The 14534-nt window shown below is 37.4% G+C and overlaps 1 protein-coding gene and 1 non-coding gene across 2 annotated transcripts in view; both read left to right on the top strand.

Annotated features, from left to right (window-relative positions):
* Positions 1–14534, top strand: part of CSMD3 (CUB and Sushi multiple domains 3) — a gene marked incomplete at its 5' end in the record, with an annotated part of 1439134 nt that overhangs the window by 37087 nt on the left and 1387513 nt on the right. The window lies entirely within an intron of this gene.
* LOC122151530 lies at positions 13281–13385 on the top strand. Its single transcript, XR_006164194.1, has one exon. It is a non-coding gene; the product is annotated as a U6 spliceosomal RNA (small nuclear RNA).

Genomic DNA, 14534 nt, shown 5'->3' on the forward strand with positions numbered 1-14534 from the left:
CAAGTGTCTTAGCCACTATGCTACCAGAGCTCCCACTTTAGATATACTTAAAAATTATATACAGAATGCAAGAGCAGTTTTTACATTTTTGGTCAGTTTTATCCCACAGATTTTTACACAAAAGAATAAGACTTAAATAATTCTAAAAAGAGACCCCAATTTCTGCCATGTATTAATTCCATAAATTTAGAAGAGCTAGGTTAAACTGTGTTGGATCCTTATCAGAACACCTTTAACATTATTATCATAAAGCTGTATTTAGCTCTCAAGTTGCGGTGTTTTTTATGTAAGAATATATCTCTACCTAACACATTAAAAACATTAAAAAACATATCTAAATCGATACAAGTGGCATAGCATCTCCAAAACTTTATATTATCATTTTAGGTCAAAATTAATTAATTAATTAATTAATTGGTGTTCATCAATGGAGTATGTCACTAATAAAATTATTATATGTATCTGTGTTATGTATTAGGAGCTCTGGTAACATAGTGCCTAAGGCAGTTGATTCCTAACCAGAAGTCTGTCAGTTCAAAGCCACCAGCTGCTCCTCGGAAGGAAGATGGAAGATGAGGCAATCTACTTCCATAGTGATACCACTTCAGAAACCCAAGTAGAAGTTGCTAGGAGTCGGATCTGACTTGAGGGCAGTGAGGTTTTTTTTTTTTTTTATGTTATGCGTTTATGTAATGACATATAATATATGTTCACTTATTTAAGAGGAAACTCATTAATAACTGGAGAAAATAGACCAAATACTTACGCAATCATAAAAAACACATTTCAAATACATTCATATGTAAATTGTGTTAGCTTCAATTTTTTTTTTTTAAATCTGAAAGATTCAGTATTAATTAATAATGCTTTTCTGGGAAAAGAAAAGGCATGCATTTTTAGGTAAATTACTAGTATGGATTGGATAAGTGGACCAAACAAACAATTGCTAATATGGAGGAATTCAGAAAATGCATTCGTAAAAAGAATTATTTTTTTTTCCTCTTACAGAATGTAGAAGATCCATAAAGAGATATATTAAAATTCATATAATAAGATGTGTGTAATCCTGCCTGTTAGATAAGTTTAAAATATATAAAAGAAGATTTAGCAATGTATATGGAAACAAATAACTTGGCTCAATCTTAAGAATCTTAAATTTCTAAAAATATAATATACTCTTCTCTCTCTTTTCTCTGTTTTCTCTTCTCTCTTCTGTCTGTCCTCTCTTGAATTTATAAGCTTTGAAAAAGATTGGGGATTTAATTATGCCCTCCTCTCTTTGTTAGGTGCTCTGGTGGCACAGTGCCTAAGGCATTTGACTGCTAACCAGAAGACTGGCACTTCAAACCCACCAGGCACTACTCAGAGGGAAAGTTGGGCAATCTATTTCTGTAGTGATATTGCCCCAGAAACCCAAGGAGGGGTTGCTATGAGTTGGATCTGACTTGATGGTAGTGCAATTTTTTTTATTTCTCTTTATTGTTGTTGTTGTTGTGTTAAGTGCCATCAAGTCATCTCTGACTCATAACAACCCTATACACAGAAGAATGAAACACCGCCTGGTCCTGAGCCAGCTCCATGATTCTTGCTATACTTGAGTCCATCACCACTACCACTGTGTCAATACATCTTGCTGAATGGCCTTCCCCTCTTTTGTGGACCCTCCACCTTACCAAGCATGACATCCTTCTCCAGGGAATGGTCTCTTCTGACAACATGACCAAAGTATGTGAAACTAAATCTGGCCATTCTTGCCTCCAAGGAGCATTCTGCTGCACTTCCTCCAAGACAGACCTATTAGTTCTTTTAGCAGTACTTTCACCATTCTTTGCCAACACCACAGCTCAAAAGCATCAGTTCTTCTTTTGTCTTCCTTATTCATTGTCCAGCTCTCACATGCACATGAGGTGATTGAAAATACCATGGCTTGTGTCAGACACACCTTAATTCTCAAAGACACATCTTTGCTCTTCAGCACTTGGAAGAGGTCCTTTGCAGCCAATTTGCCCAGTGCTCCTGAGTGGCAAGATGTCCAGGTAAAAAGGGGTGGGAAGCTAGTCTAGGCTCCTTTTACCTGGATATCCTGCCACTCTGCAGGTCACTGGCCTCTCCTGCTCCCTCCTTTCATGGCTGTACAGACTTGAGTATTCTATTTGTTGGTCACACCAAAACCAAACTCATTGCCCTCAAGTTGGATTCGACTCATAGTGACCCCTTCTTGTGTTTCTGAGGTGTTATCCCTATGGAAGTAGATTGCCCAATCTTCCTTCTAAGGAGTGGCTGGGGAGTTTGAACCATCAGCCTTCTGGTTAGGAGTCAAATGCCTTAGGCACTATGCCACCAGAGTTGATCATAGTTTTAACTTAAATTTATCTTCAGAAAACAGCATGTGAAGAATTGCTACTAATTATAAATGGATGGGGTACACAGGAATCAATCGACTACATCTGTGGAAAGAGGTGGTGGAGAAGTTCTATAAAATCAATCAGAACAAGGCTAGGGGCTAGCTGTGGAGCATATAATCAATTTCTCATATGCAAGTTTAAGTTGAAGTTAAAGAAACTTAAAACAAATCTATGAGAGCCAAAATACTACCTTGAGTATAACTCAGCTTAATCTGGAAAACATCTAAAGAATAGATTTGATGCATTGAACACCTACTACTGAAGGCCAGAGGAGTTGTGGATTGACATAAAAGAATCATACATGAAGATAGCAAAAGGTCACTAAAAGGACAGGAAAGAAAGAAAAGACCAAAACGGATGTCAGAAGAAACTCTGAGACTTGCTCTTGAATGGAAAATATCTAAAGCAAATGGAAGAAATGATGAAGTAAAGGATCTGAACAGAAGATTTCAAAGTGTGTCCCCCAAAAGATAAGGTATTCTAATGTGATGGACAAAGATCTGGAGTTAGAAAACTAAAAAAGAAGAATATGCTTGGCATTTCTAAAGCTGAAAGAACTGAAGAAAAAAAATGTAAGCCTCAAATTGTAATATTTCAGGTTTCTATGGACAAAATATTGAATGATTCAGGAAGCATCAAAAGAAGATGGAAAGAAGACACAGATCTTTGTACTGAAAAGAGTTGGTTGATGTTCAGTCACTTCAAGAGGGAGCAGATGATCAAGAACTGGTGGAGTTGAAGGAAGAAGCCCAGAAATTGATGGAGTATCCCTTGAGTTATTTCAGTTAGCGGACGCAAAACCAGCAGTCCTCACCTGTTTATACCAAGAAATGTAAAAAATAGCTACCTTCAAACCGAATAGAAGAGGTCCATATTTTGGCCCATCCCAAAGAAAGATGATCCATCAGAATGCAGCAATTATTGAGCAATATCATTAGTATCACATGCAAATAAGGTTTTGTTGAAAATATTAAAAAATGATTGCAGCTGTACATAGGCAGAGACCTGTCAGAAAGTCAAGCTGGATTCAAAAGAAGACATGGAATGAATGATATCATTGCTGATGTGCATCCTGGCTGAAAGCAAAGAATACAAGTAAGATGATTACTTGTGTTTTATTGACTATGCAAAGACATTCAACTGTGTGGATCATAACAAATTATGGATAACATCATGAAGAATGGGAATTCCAGAACATTTGGTTATGTCTATGAGGAACTGTTCATAGACCAAGAGGAATACAGAACAGAATATGAGGTACTGCGTGACTTAAAATTAGGAAAGGTGTAGGTCGGAGTTGTATCCTTTAACTAATTTAATCTGTATGCTGAATGAACAATACAGGAAACTGGACTAGCTGAAGAACGTCAGCATCAGAATTGGAGGAAGCTTCATTAACAACCTGAAATACGCAGTTGACAGAATCTTTCTTTTGAAAGTGCAGACTTCAAGCACTTACTGATGAAGATCAAAGACTATAGCCTTCAGTATATATTATACCTCAACATGAAGAAAGCAAAAAGCCTTACAACTCGACCAATCAGCAAATTCATCATAAATGAAGAAAAGATTGAAGTTGTCAAGGATTTCATTTTCCTTGGATCTACAATCAAAGGCAGTTGATGCAGCAGCCAAGCAATCAAATGACACATTGTTTCAGACAAGTCCTATTTAAAATGTTATAGAACAAAGTTGTCACTTTGAAGATGAAGGTGCACCTGACCAATCCCTCCCCCCAAAAAAACCCAAACTCATAGCAATTCTGACTCACAGCTACATATATTGGGTTTCCAGGGTGAAAAGGAAGTAGATTGCCCATTTTCCTTTCATTGAGCAGCTGGTGGGTTTGAACCATCAACCTTCTGGTTAGCACTCAAGTACCTTAAGCACTGTGCCGCCAGTAGCCTCATATATATGTGAGAGCTGGACAATGAATAAGTAAAGAAGACCACAGAAAAATTGATTAATTTGAGTTATGGCATTGGTGAAGAATATTGAATGTACAATGGACTGCTAGAAGAAGGAACAGATTTCTCTTGGAGGAAGTACAGTCTGGATGGTCTTTAGAAGCAAGAGTGGCTTGATTTTTTCTCTAGTACTTGGGTCATATTTTCAGGAGGGAACAGTCCCCGGAGAAGCATGTCATGCTTAGTAAAGTAGAGGGTCAGTGAAAAAGGGGAAGCCCCCCGGTGAGATGGATTGACACGGTGGGGGCAGAGATTGGCTCAAACACAGCAATGATTTTGAGAATGGTGCAGGATTTAGCAGTATTTTGATCTGTTTTATGTGCAATCACTATAAGTCAAAACTGATTAGACAGCACCTAACACCAATAAGAACTATATAAGTATAAACAATTGAAGATCCTAAGAAATCTTAACTGTTGTTGCTAGGCACTGTCGAGTCATCTCCGACTCATAGCGACCCTGTGCACAGCAGCATGAAACACTGCTCGGTCCTCTGCCAGCCCCATGATCTTTGCTATACCTAAGCCAATCGTTGCAGCCACTGTGTCTATCCATCTCATTGAAGGTATTCCCCTTCTTTGCTGACCCTCCACTTTACTAAACATGATACCCTTCTCCAGGGAATTGTTCCTTCTGTCAACATGACCAACGTAGATGAGACGAAGTAGATGAGACAAAGTCTGGACATTCTAGCTTCCAAGGAGCATTCTGCCTTCACTTCCTCCAGGACAGATTTGTTAGTCCTTTTAGAAGACTGTGGTACTGTTAGCATTCTTCTCCAACACCACAACTCAAAAGTATCAACTCTTCTTTGGTCTTCCTTATTCATGGTCCAGCTCTCCCATGCATAAAGGCGATTGATAATACCACGGCTTGGGTCAGGCATACTTAAGTCTTTAAGGAGACATACTTGTTCCTCATTACTTGAAAGAGTTCCTTTGCAGCAGATTTGTCCAATGCAATATGTTGTCTGATATCTTGACTGCTGCTTCCATTGGTGTTGATTGTGGAGCCAAGTAAGATGAAATTCTTGATAACTTTGATCTTTTCTCCATTCACTGTGAAGCTGTTTATTGGACCAGTTGTGAAGATTTTTGTTTTCTTTATATTGAGGAATAATCCATACTGCAGACTGCAATTTTTAGTCTTCATCAGTAAGTGCTTTAGGTCATCCTCAGTTTCAGCCAGAAAGGTCGTTTTGTCAGCGTACCACAGGTTTTTAATTATTCTCCCTCCAATCCTGATGCCATGTTTTTCTTCATATAATCAGCTTCTCAAATTATTTGCTCAGCATACAAGCTGAATAAGTACAGTGAAAGGATACAACCTTGATGCGCTCCCTTCTTGATTTTGAACCATACAATATCCCCTTGTTCTGTTCAAATGACAGCCTCCTGATCTATGTACAGCTTCCTTATGAGTACAATCAAGAGTTCTGGAATCCCCATTCTTCTCAATGTTATCCACAATTTGTTATGATCCACAAAATCAAATTCTTTGGCATAGTCAAGAAAACATAAGTAAATATCTTTCTGGGATTCTTTGCTTTCAGCTAAGATCCATCTGGCTTCACCCATGATATACCTTGTTCCACGTCCTCTTCTGAATCCAGCTTGCATTTCTGGAAGCTCTCTGTCAATATACTGCTGCAACTGTTTTTGAATTATCTTCAGTAAGATTTTATTTGTATGTGTTATTAATGATATTATTAGATAATTTCCACTTTCTGTGGGATCACCTTTCTTTGGAATGGGTACAAATATGGATCTCTTCCAGACAATTGACCAGGTGGTTGTCATCCAAATCTCTTGGCATAACCGAGTGATTGCCTCCAGCACAGCTTCTGTTTGTTAAAACATCTGAATGGGTATTCCACCAATTCTTGGATCCTTGTTCTTTGCCAGTTCCTTCAGTGTAGCTTTGACTTCTTCCTTCAATAATACCTTTGGTTCTTGATCATATGCCACCTCCTGAAATGGATAGATATTGACCAATTCTTTTTGGTACAGTGACTCTGTGTATTCCTTCCATCTTTTTTAAATGCTTTCTGCATCATTCAATATTTTGCCCATAGAATCTTTCAATATTGCAACTCAAGGCTTACATTTTTCCCTCAGTTCTGTCAGCTTGAGAAATGCTGAGTGTGTTCTTCCCTTTTTGTTCTCTAATTCCAGGTCTTTGCACACTTCATTATAGTAATTGGCTTTGTCTACTTGAGCTGCTCTTTGAAATCTGTTCAACTATTGTATCTTGTCATTTCTTCCATTTGCTGTAGCTACTCTCTGCTCAAGGGCAAGTTTCAGAGTCTCCTCTGACATCCATTTTGGTCTTCTCTTCCTTTCTTGTGCTTTTAATGACCTTTTGTTTTCTTCATGGATGATGTTCTTGATGTCATCCCACAATTCCTCCAGTTTTCAGTCATTGGTGTTCTATCATGCTTTAAATGGTCTCTAAATTCAGGAGGGATGTTATCAAGGTCATACTTTGGCTTTCATGGACTTGCTTTAATTGTCTTTAACTTCAATTTGAATGTGCATATGAGCAGTTGATGGTTCACAATCAGCTCTTGGTCTTGTTTTAGTCGAAGATATTGAACTTCTCCATCACCTCTTGCCACAGATGTAGTCTATCTGATTCCAGTGTATTCCATCTGGTGAAGTGCATGTGTACAGTTGTCACTTCTGTTGTTGAGAAAAGATATTTGCAATGAATAAATCACTAGTTTTGCAGAATTCTCTCATGTGATCTCCAGTGTTATTTCTATTATCAAGGCCATATTTTCCAACTACTGGTGACCCTTCTTTTTTTCCAACTTTTGCATTCCAGTCACTAGTGATAATCAACACATCTTGATTGTATGTTTGATCAGTTTCAGACTGCAGAAGTTGGTAGAAATCTTTCATATCCTCATCTTTGGCTTTGGTGTGCATAAATTTCAATAATAGTAGTGTTGACTGGTCTTCCTTGTAAGTGTATGGATATTATCCTATCCTGACAGCATTGTACTTCAGGTCAGATCTTGAAACAGTCTTTGTGATGATGAATGCCACACCATTCCTCTTCAATTTGTCATTCCTGGCATAGTTCATCTTATAGTTGTCTGATTCAGAATGACCAAAAGCAGTCCATTTCAGCTCACTAATGCCTAGGATATGAATCTTTATGCATTCAATTTCATTTTTGACAACTTCTGATTTTCCTAGCTTCATAATTCATACATTGCATGTTCCAATTATTAATGGATGTTTGCATCTGTTTCTACTCATTTTGTGTTGTGCCACATCAGCCGATAGAGCTCTTGAAATCTTTATGCATATTGTTAGGATCATCTCCACTCTGAGGAGTCAGCCCTTGCACAGTCAAATTTTGAGTGTCTTCTCACATTATGGGTTCATCTTTCAACATTATGTCAGACAATGTTTCAGGGCTGTTCATAAAGTTTTCCAGTAATATATCAGACTGTGCTTCATTGCTATTCATAAGGTTTTCACTGGATAATTTGAGAAGTGGAAGGCCTCTTCCTTCTTCCAAGTCTGTCTAAGCCTGGAAACTCCACTGAAATCTGTCCACCATGGGTAACGCTGTTGGCATTTTGCAACATGGTCATATAGCCTCCAGCCTCACAGCAACGCATAAGTCACCACAAGATGACAAACTGACAAAAAATTTGTCTTCTTTAGTTGTTCCTAAACCCTCTGCCCCAGCCTACCTCAGGCTCTGGACTTAACACAGAGCTACACCCAAGCAAAAAACAGCCTCCAAGCTGGGGCCTGCCTATCTCAGGCCCTGGCCTTAATATAGAGCCACACCCAAGTGAAAAACAGCCTCCAAACCCCTTTCTTGACTACCTCAGGTCCTGACCTTAATGAAGAGCTACACCCAAGAGAAAAACAGCCTCCAAGCCCCCAGACTGCCTAACTCAGGCCCCTGCCTTAATAAAGAGCCACAAGCAAGCTTAACTTGGAGGAGTCAAAAAAAAAAAAAAAAAAAAAAAGCTTAGGAAAGCTTAGTAGTGTATATGTGAAGTATTAGACTTAGCCAAAATACTCAAATTTGTTTTATCAGTAATGGCATATGTAAGAGAGAAAATTCTGATTGGTGTGTCATGTTGTTGTTGTTATTTGCCATCGAGTTGGCCCCGACTCATAGCGACCCCTCCTTCAGGTTCCGAGGCAGTATCACTACGAAGTAGGATTGCCCAACCTTCCTGCCGAGGAGTGTCTGGTGGGTTGGTGTGTCATAGGACCGTCTAATTGTCATATTAGTCAAAATCTTTCTTAGAAGTAGGTAATAATGATAGCAAGTCTAATAGCCAAGACTTTGGCTCACTTATTTTGAATATGTCATCAGGAAAAGGACATTGTATTTGGGTCAGTGTACAATCAGTGGGAGCTCTGCTGGCAGAGTACCTAAGGCACTTGACTGCTCACCAGAAGGCTGGAGGTTCAAACGCACCAGCTACTTCTTGGAAGGAAGGTTGGGCAATCTACTTCTGTAGTGATACTGCCTCGGAAACCCAAGGAGGGGTCACTTTGAGTTGGATCCAACTTGATGGCAGTGAGTGAGTATAAGATTAGTGGAAATGAGGGGAAATCCTCATTGAAATGATTGACACAACAACCACAATTATGAACTCAAACATAGAAATAATCATGAAAATGGGACCAAGAAATGTTTCTTTGTCTTATACATAAGATTACCATGAGTTGGAGCTGACTTGAGGACAACTAACCATAACCAATAATGTATTGCCTGGTTCTTCAATAAAATATTGATCCTAAAGACCAAAACCCAAAGTCACTAGACAAAATGAATTTTATGGCTACATGTTGATTCTAGATAAAATGATTAAGGATGTTCTCACACATATTGCATAAAAACCCAAGCTGTGTTTTTAAGGAAAGGAACATTTTTCTCCATTAGATACTGGGATTAGATCTATAACTAGAGGGGGGAAAAAAAAAAACTTAAATACTTCAACCAGTAAGATATTTAATAACAAATTCTGAGTTTAAAGGTTGGAATATAAAAGTCAAGGAAAATCTTCATTAACTTTTAGGAATTAGGAATTTTCAGGAAATATAGGAAAAAGCCAGTGATGACCTGAGTTGCTTGAAGTACCAAAACATGTGTTTTGAACAAGAATTCTGGGAAGCAGATGGAAAGACCTCAGTTTTAACATCTGCAGGAGCCCATGTGCCTCCCTGTTAGTGCCCCAAATATAATAATGGCTTATATTTTTATTCACATTGCAAATCTTGAGAGAATACCCTCTCTGACAAAATCTAACAGGGGACACTGCTGGTGAAGGGAGACATTCTGACAAGTGCAGTTCAAAGATTTGTAGTTTTGAGGTTGATTTTCTATATTTCTCCTTCCTCTTCTCTTTATAAACCTCATTGTACCTAGCTTTGAACCATTTGCTTTTGTAGAATAAACCTTACGATCAAATTAAAAAAAAAAAAAAAAAAGATAAAAAGATTTGCAGGCTTCAGTCCAGTGGAGAGCATAGAAATGGGTGGGAATGAATGCTGGCTGCCTACATTTCTGTTTGTATTTGAGCCACATTTATGTTCAAACCCACCAGCCACTCTTCGGAAGGAAGGTTGGGCAATATATTTCCGTAGTGATGCCTCCTCAGAAACCCAAGGAGGGGTCGCTATGAGTTGGATCTGACTCCACAGCAGTGTGTTTTTTTTTTTTTTTTCTATGTTCTATTCTATTCCCTGTCGATATCCATATCTATAGCTGTGTCTATATCCACATTCACATCTGTATTTATGCCTAGCACATTTTCCTAACATTGTGAATTTGCCTTTTTCACACACCATACACTGCTAGGTTTTTATGTTTCATAAAGCTTCAGCTCATTTACTTTCAATAAATTATATCATTTTTAAAATACTGCCAGAACTCTCTTTTCTTTTGATTTTACAATTACTGACATCCTAACCTAACCGTGAATTATTGTGCTGTACCCCGTGTACCCCAGTATCAACAGTGTGTGCTTGATTATCCTCAGGGAACAGTCATTCCTTTATCAAGTTGTGCCTGTGATTTCCCTGTTCATTTTGAAAGTAAGTAAGTTAACAGTTTAGTTCAACAGGGAATTTTATGTATATCACCTGTATCATTTTTTAAGAACTGTCTAAACAAACTTCTAGGATTATGCATATCCAAAAATCTTACTATGAGTAATGAGAGAATTCTGATGCTATAATATAATCATACAATTTATCTTAGCAGTAGCATGCCACAGAGTCTTGAAAAAAAAAAGGCAATGGATTATGAGTCACAGCACTAGTGGAGCTAACGTTTAGTAGGTATTTCGTAGCTTCCAGAAAATATACCAAGGCCATGCCACATGAATCCTCTTATTTAGCATTCACAAAATTCTAAGATGTTGGTCATTTTAAAATACCTTAAAAAAAAAAAAAAAAGCCACTCTTGCTATTTATCTGTTTCTTTCCTCATATCTCTTTTCCTTTTTTCTCATGAGAAGCAGTATTAATACTAATAGTCTTTTAAAGAGCATAAATGTCACTTTAAAGACTAAGGTGTGTACCAGACCCAAACCATGGTGTTTTCATATGCCACATACGCATGCAAAAGCTGGACAATGAATAAGAAAGACTGAAGAAGAATTAAAAAAAACAAAAAACAAAAAAACAACAAGAAACTTACTGCCATCGAGTCCATTCCTACTCAGAATAACCTCCTTTGGGTTTCAGAGGCAGTAAATCTTTACAGAAGTAGATTGCTCAATCTTCCTTCCATGTAGTGGCTGGTGGGTTTGAACCACCAACCTTCTGGTTAGCAGTCAAATGCTTCAGACAATGTTTTTAAATTATGTTATTGATGAAGAATATTGAATATACCCTGGATTGCCTAGAGAATAAACAAATCTGCCCTGGCAGTAGTACAGCTGAAATATTTCTTAGTAGCAAGAATGGCGAGATTTCTTGTCTCACATTTTGGACATTTTACTAGGAGGGAACGCTCCCTAGAAAAGGGTATCATGTTTGGTAAAGCAGAGGATCAGCCAAAAAAGAGGAAGACCTTCAACGAGATGGACTGACACAGTAACTGCAACAGTGGGCTCAGGCATAGAAACAATTGTGAGCATGGTACAGGACTGGGCAGTGTTTCATTCTGTTTATTGTATATAGAATCACTATAAGTCAGATACAACTCAAAGGCACTTAAGAACAACAACTTTTATATCCATTCTTTTAACTAGAGAAAGTTTAAAATATTATAATCAGCAGATAAATAAATTTCATATAAAGAAAAAATGTTTTTAAAGAGCCCTCTGATTTTCTTGTTAGAGATAGTATAGGTAAAACCATATACCTGGTTATGATTTTGGGTTATGTTCCACATTTTTCTCTCACTCTATCCAGGATCTCCATTTTCACTCCCTTTCTAAGCAGTTCTTCTGATCTCAGGGTCATGTCCCCTGCATTAATTGTTTCCATGTGTCTTTGATTTTCTTCACTCTTGTTTGTTCCAGAGAGGAGAGGCCAATTGTTGTATCTTAGATGGCCAACCATAGCTATTAAGACCCCAATCACTATCCACCAAACTAGAATGTAGAATAATATTTTTGTGTACTACTTTATGCCAGTTGAGCTTGATGTCCCCCAAGACCATGGTCCTGAGCCCACAGGCCCAGCAACTCACTCCTTCAAGGTGTTTGATTGTGGCAAAGAAGTTATTGTAACTTTACCCCCTCTATATGCTATTATTTATGTGGACATTTTTTTTTTATGTCTGCCATACCTATATATGGACACGGATATATTTCCTTTTGCCTACCTGTACCTAATTACTTTGCCTGTCTACTTATGTATCTACCTGTAGATTAATGTTTGTTATTAGTGATAATGCAGTGTTGTGTATGTAACATTATCCACCTTTGTTGTCTGTACTTCTTATGTACCTCTTCATGTCTTCCTTTTCCTTAGTAATATTGGGCTGATCATCCACTTTTGGTATATTGCCTTTCCCTTTACCCAAATCAATATGTGTCTCTTATGTAGCTGGCAATTTTACCTCCCCTCCTTCTATCCCTGGAAACCAACAAAACAAGTTTCCTTCCGTGTGTAAAATTTTCCTTGACTTCTCCTAATAGTGGGCTCATGATATAGTTCCTTTTGTAATTGATTCATTTATTTCACTTAATATAATTTCCTCCAAGTCCATCTACCATATGCGGTGCTTCATGGATTCTTCATTATTCTTTAATGTTGCATAGTATTCCATTGTGTGTATGTACCATAATTTGGTTATCCATTCCTCTGTTGATGAGCACTTGGGTTGTATCCCTATTTTTGCTATTGTGATTAGTGTTATAATGAATATGAGTGTATATATATCTATTTGTAACTCAGCTCTCACTTCTTTAAGATACATACCTAGTAATGGGATTACTGGATCAAATGACATTTCTATTTGCAAGTTTTGAAGTAAGCGCCATACCATTTTTCACAGTGGATGTACTACTATTTTGCAGTCCCATCTGCAGTGTATGAGAGTTTTAATGTCTCAACACCCTCATCAGCATTTGTTGTTTTCTGTCTTTCTGAACTGTGCTATTATTGCTAAGGTGAAATGGTATCTCATTGTTTTGATTTGCATCTCTCTAATGGCTAATGATCATGAGTATTTCTTCATGTGTTTGTTGTCCTCCTAAATATCTTCATTGGTAAGTTGTCTATTCATGTCTTCTGCTCATTTATTAATCAGATTGTTTCTTTTTGATGTTGAGTTGTGGAGATTTTCTATAAATTTTAGAGGTGAGTCCCTGGTTGGATGTGTTGTTGCCAAATATAGTTTTCTCAATCTGTAAGTTGTCTTTTTACTTTTTTGGAGATGTCTTTTGATGCACATAAGAATTTAATTTTTAGTCCTTGGTTTTGCAGCACATATACTAAAAGTTGGACAATATGGAGAACTTTAGCATGTCCCTCCACACAGATGGCATGAAATTTGTGAAACATTCCATATTTTTGAACAACTACCAGGAAAATACACTCCTTAGAGCAATCAATTATGGGAGATCAGAAGGGCAGCATTTGTGCAGGAAGAAAGCTAGGGAGGCAGGAATGCATAGACAAGAAGGACACACAGAAAGGGTAGGGACAGGGAGTAAGTGGGAAGAGAGCTGTTACATTGTGGGGATTATAATAAATGACATGAAACAAAATGTGTATGAGCTGTTGGATGTAAAATTAATCTGCTTTGTAAAATTTCATCCAAATCACAGTAAAAAGTGTTTTTTAAATGAATTTTTAGAAGGTTCTAGTCATCTAATATTTCTTTTGCCGTTTGTACATTTATATTTGTTTGATAGTCTACTTATGCCATAAATTAGGCCCCCTAAATTTGCCCTTATTTTTCCTTTAATGAACTTTATAGTTGTAGGTTTTACAGTTAGGTCTTTGATCATTCTTGAGTACATTTTTGAGTATGGTGTGAGGAATGTATCTTGTTTCATTTTTCTGAAAATGGACATCTATTTAATGGGTTTAGCCCTTTGTCAAAGATCAGCTATCCATAGATGAGTGGATCTGTTCATGGATTCTCACTTTTGTTCCACTGGTCTATGTATCTGTTTACCAATACCAAGATGTTTTGACTATTGTGGCTGATAATCGGTTTTGAGATCAGGGAATGGTGACACCTCCTACTTTGTTCTTCTTAAGTAGTGCTTTCCTCTAAGAAGTGTGTTTCCTTTCCACATAAAATTAGTGATTGGTTTTTCTATGACTGTCATGAATGTTGATTGAACTAGATCATGATTACATTTAATCTACAGATTGCTTTGGGTAGTATTGACATTTTCACAATGTTCAGTCTTCCTTTCCATGATTGTGGTATGCTCTTTCATTTATGTAGGTATCTTATAATTTCTTGTAGTAGTGTTATATAGTTTTCTTTGTATAGATCTTTGGTGTCCCTGGAATGATTTATTCCCTAACGTTTTATCTGTTTGGTAACTATTGTAAATGATATTGTTTTCCTTATTTCCTTTTCAGAGATCTCTTTGTTAATGTAGAGGAATCCAACTGATTTTTGTATGTTGATCTTGTACCATGCCACTTTGGTGAATCTTCCAATTAGTTACAGTAGTTCCATTACTGAGTCTCTTGGTTTTTCT

The sequence above is a fragment of the Orycteropus afer genome, unplaced genomic scaffold (assembly GCF_000298275.1).
Source record: "Orycteropus afer afer isolate SDZICR_OR568_19922 unplaced genomic scaffold, OryAfe1.0 scaffold00530, whole genome shotgun sequence".
NCBI classification, from domain to species: domain Eukaryota; kingdom Metazoa; phylum Chordata; class Mammalia; order Tubulidentata; family Orycteropodidae; genus Orycteropus; species Orycteropus afer.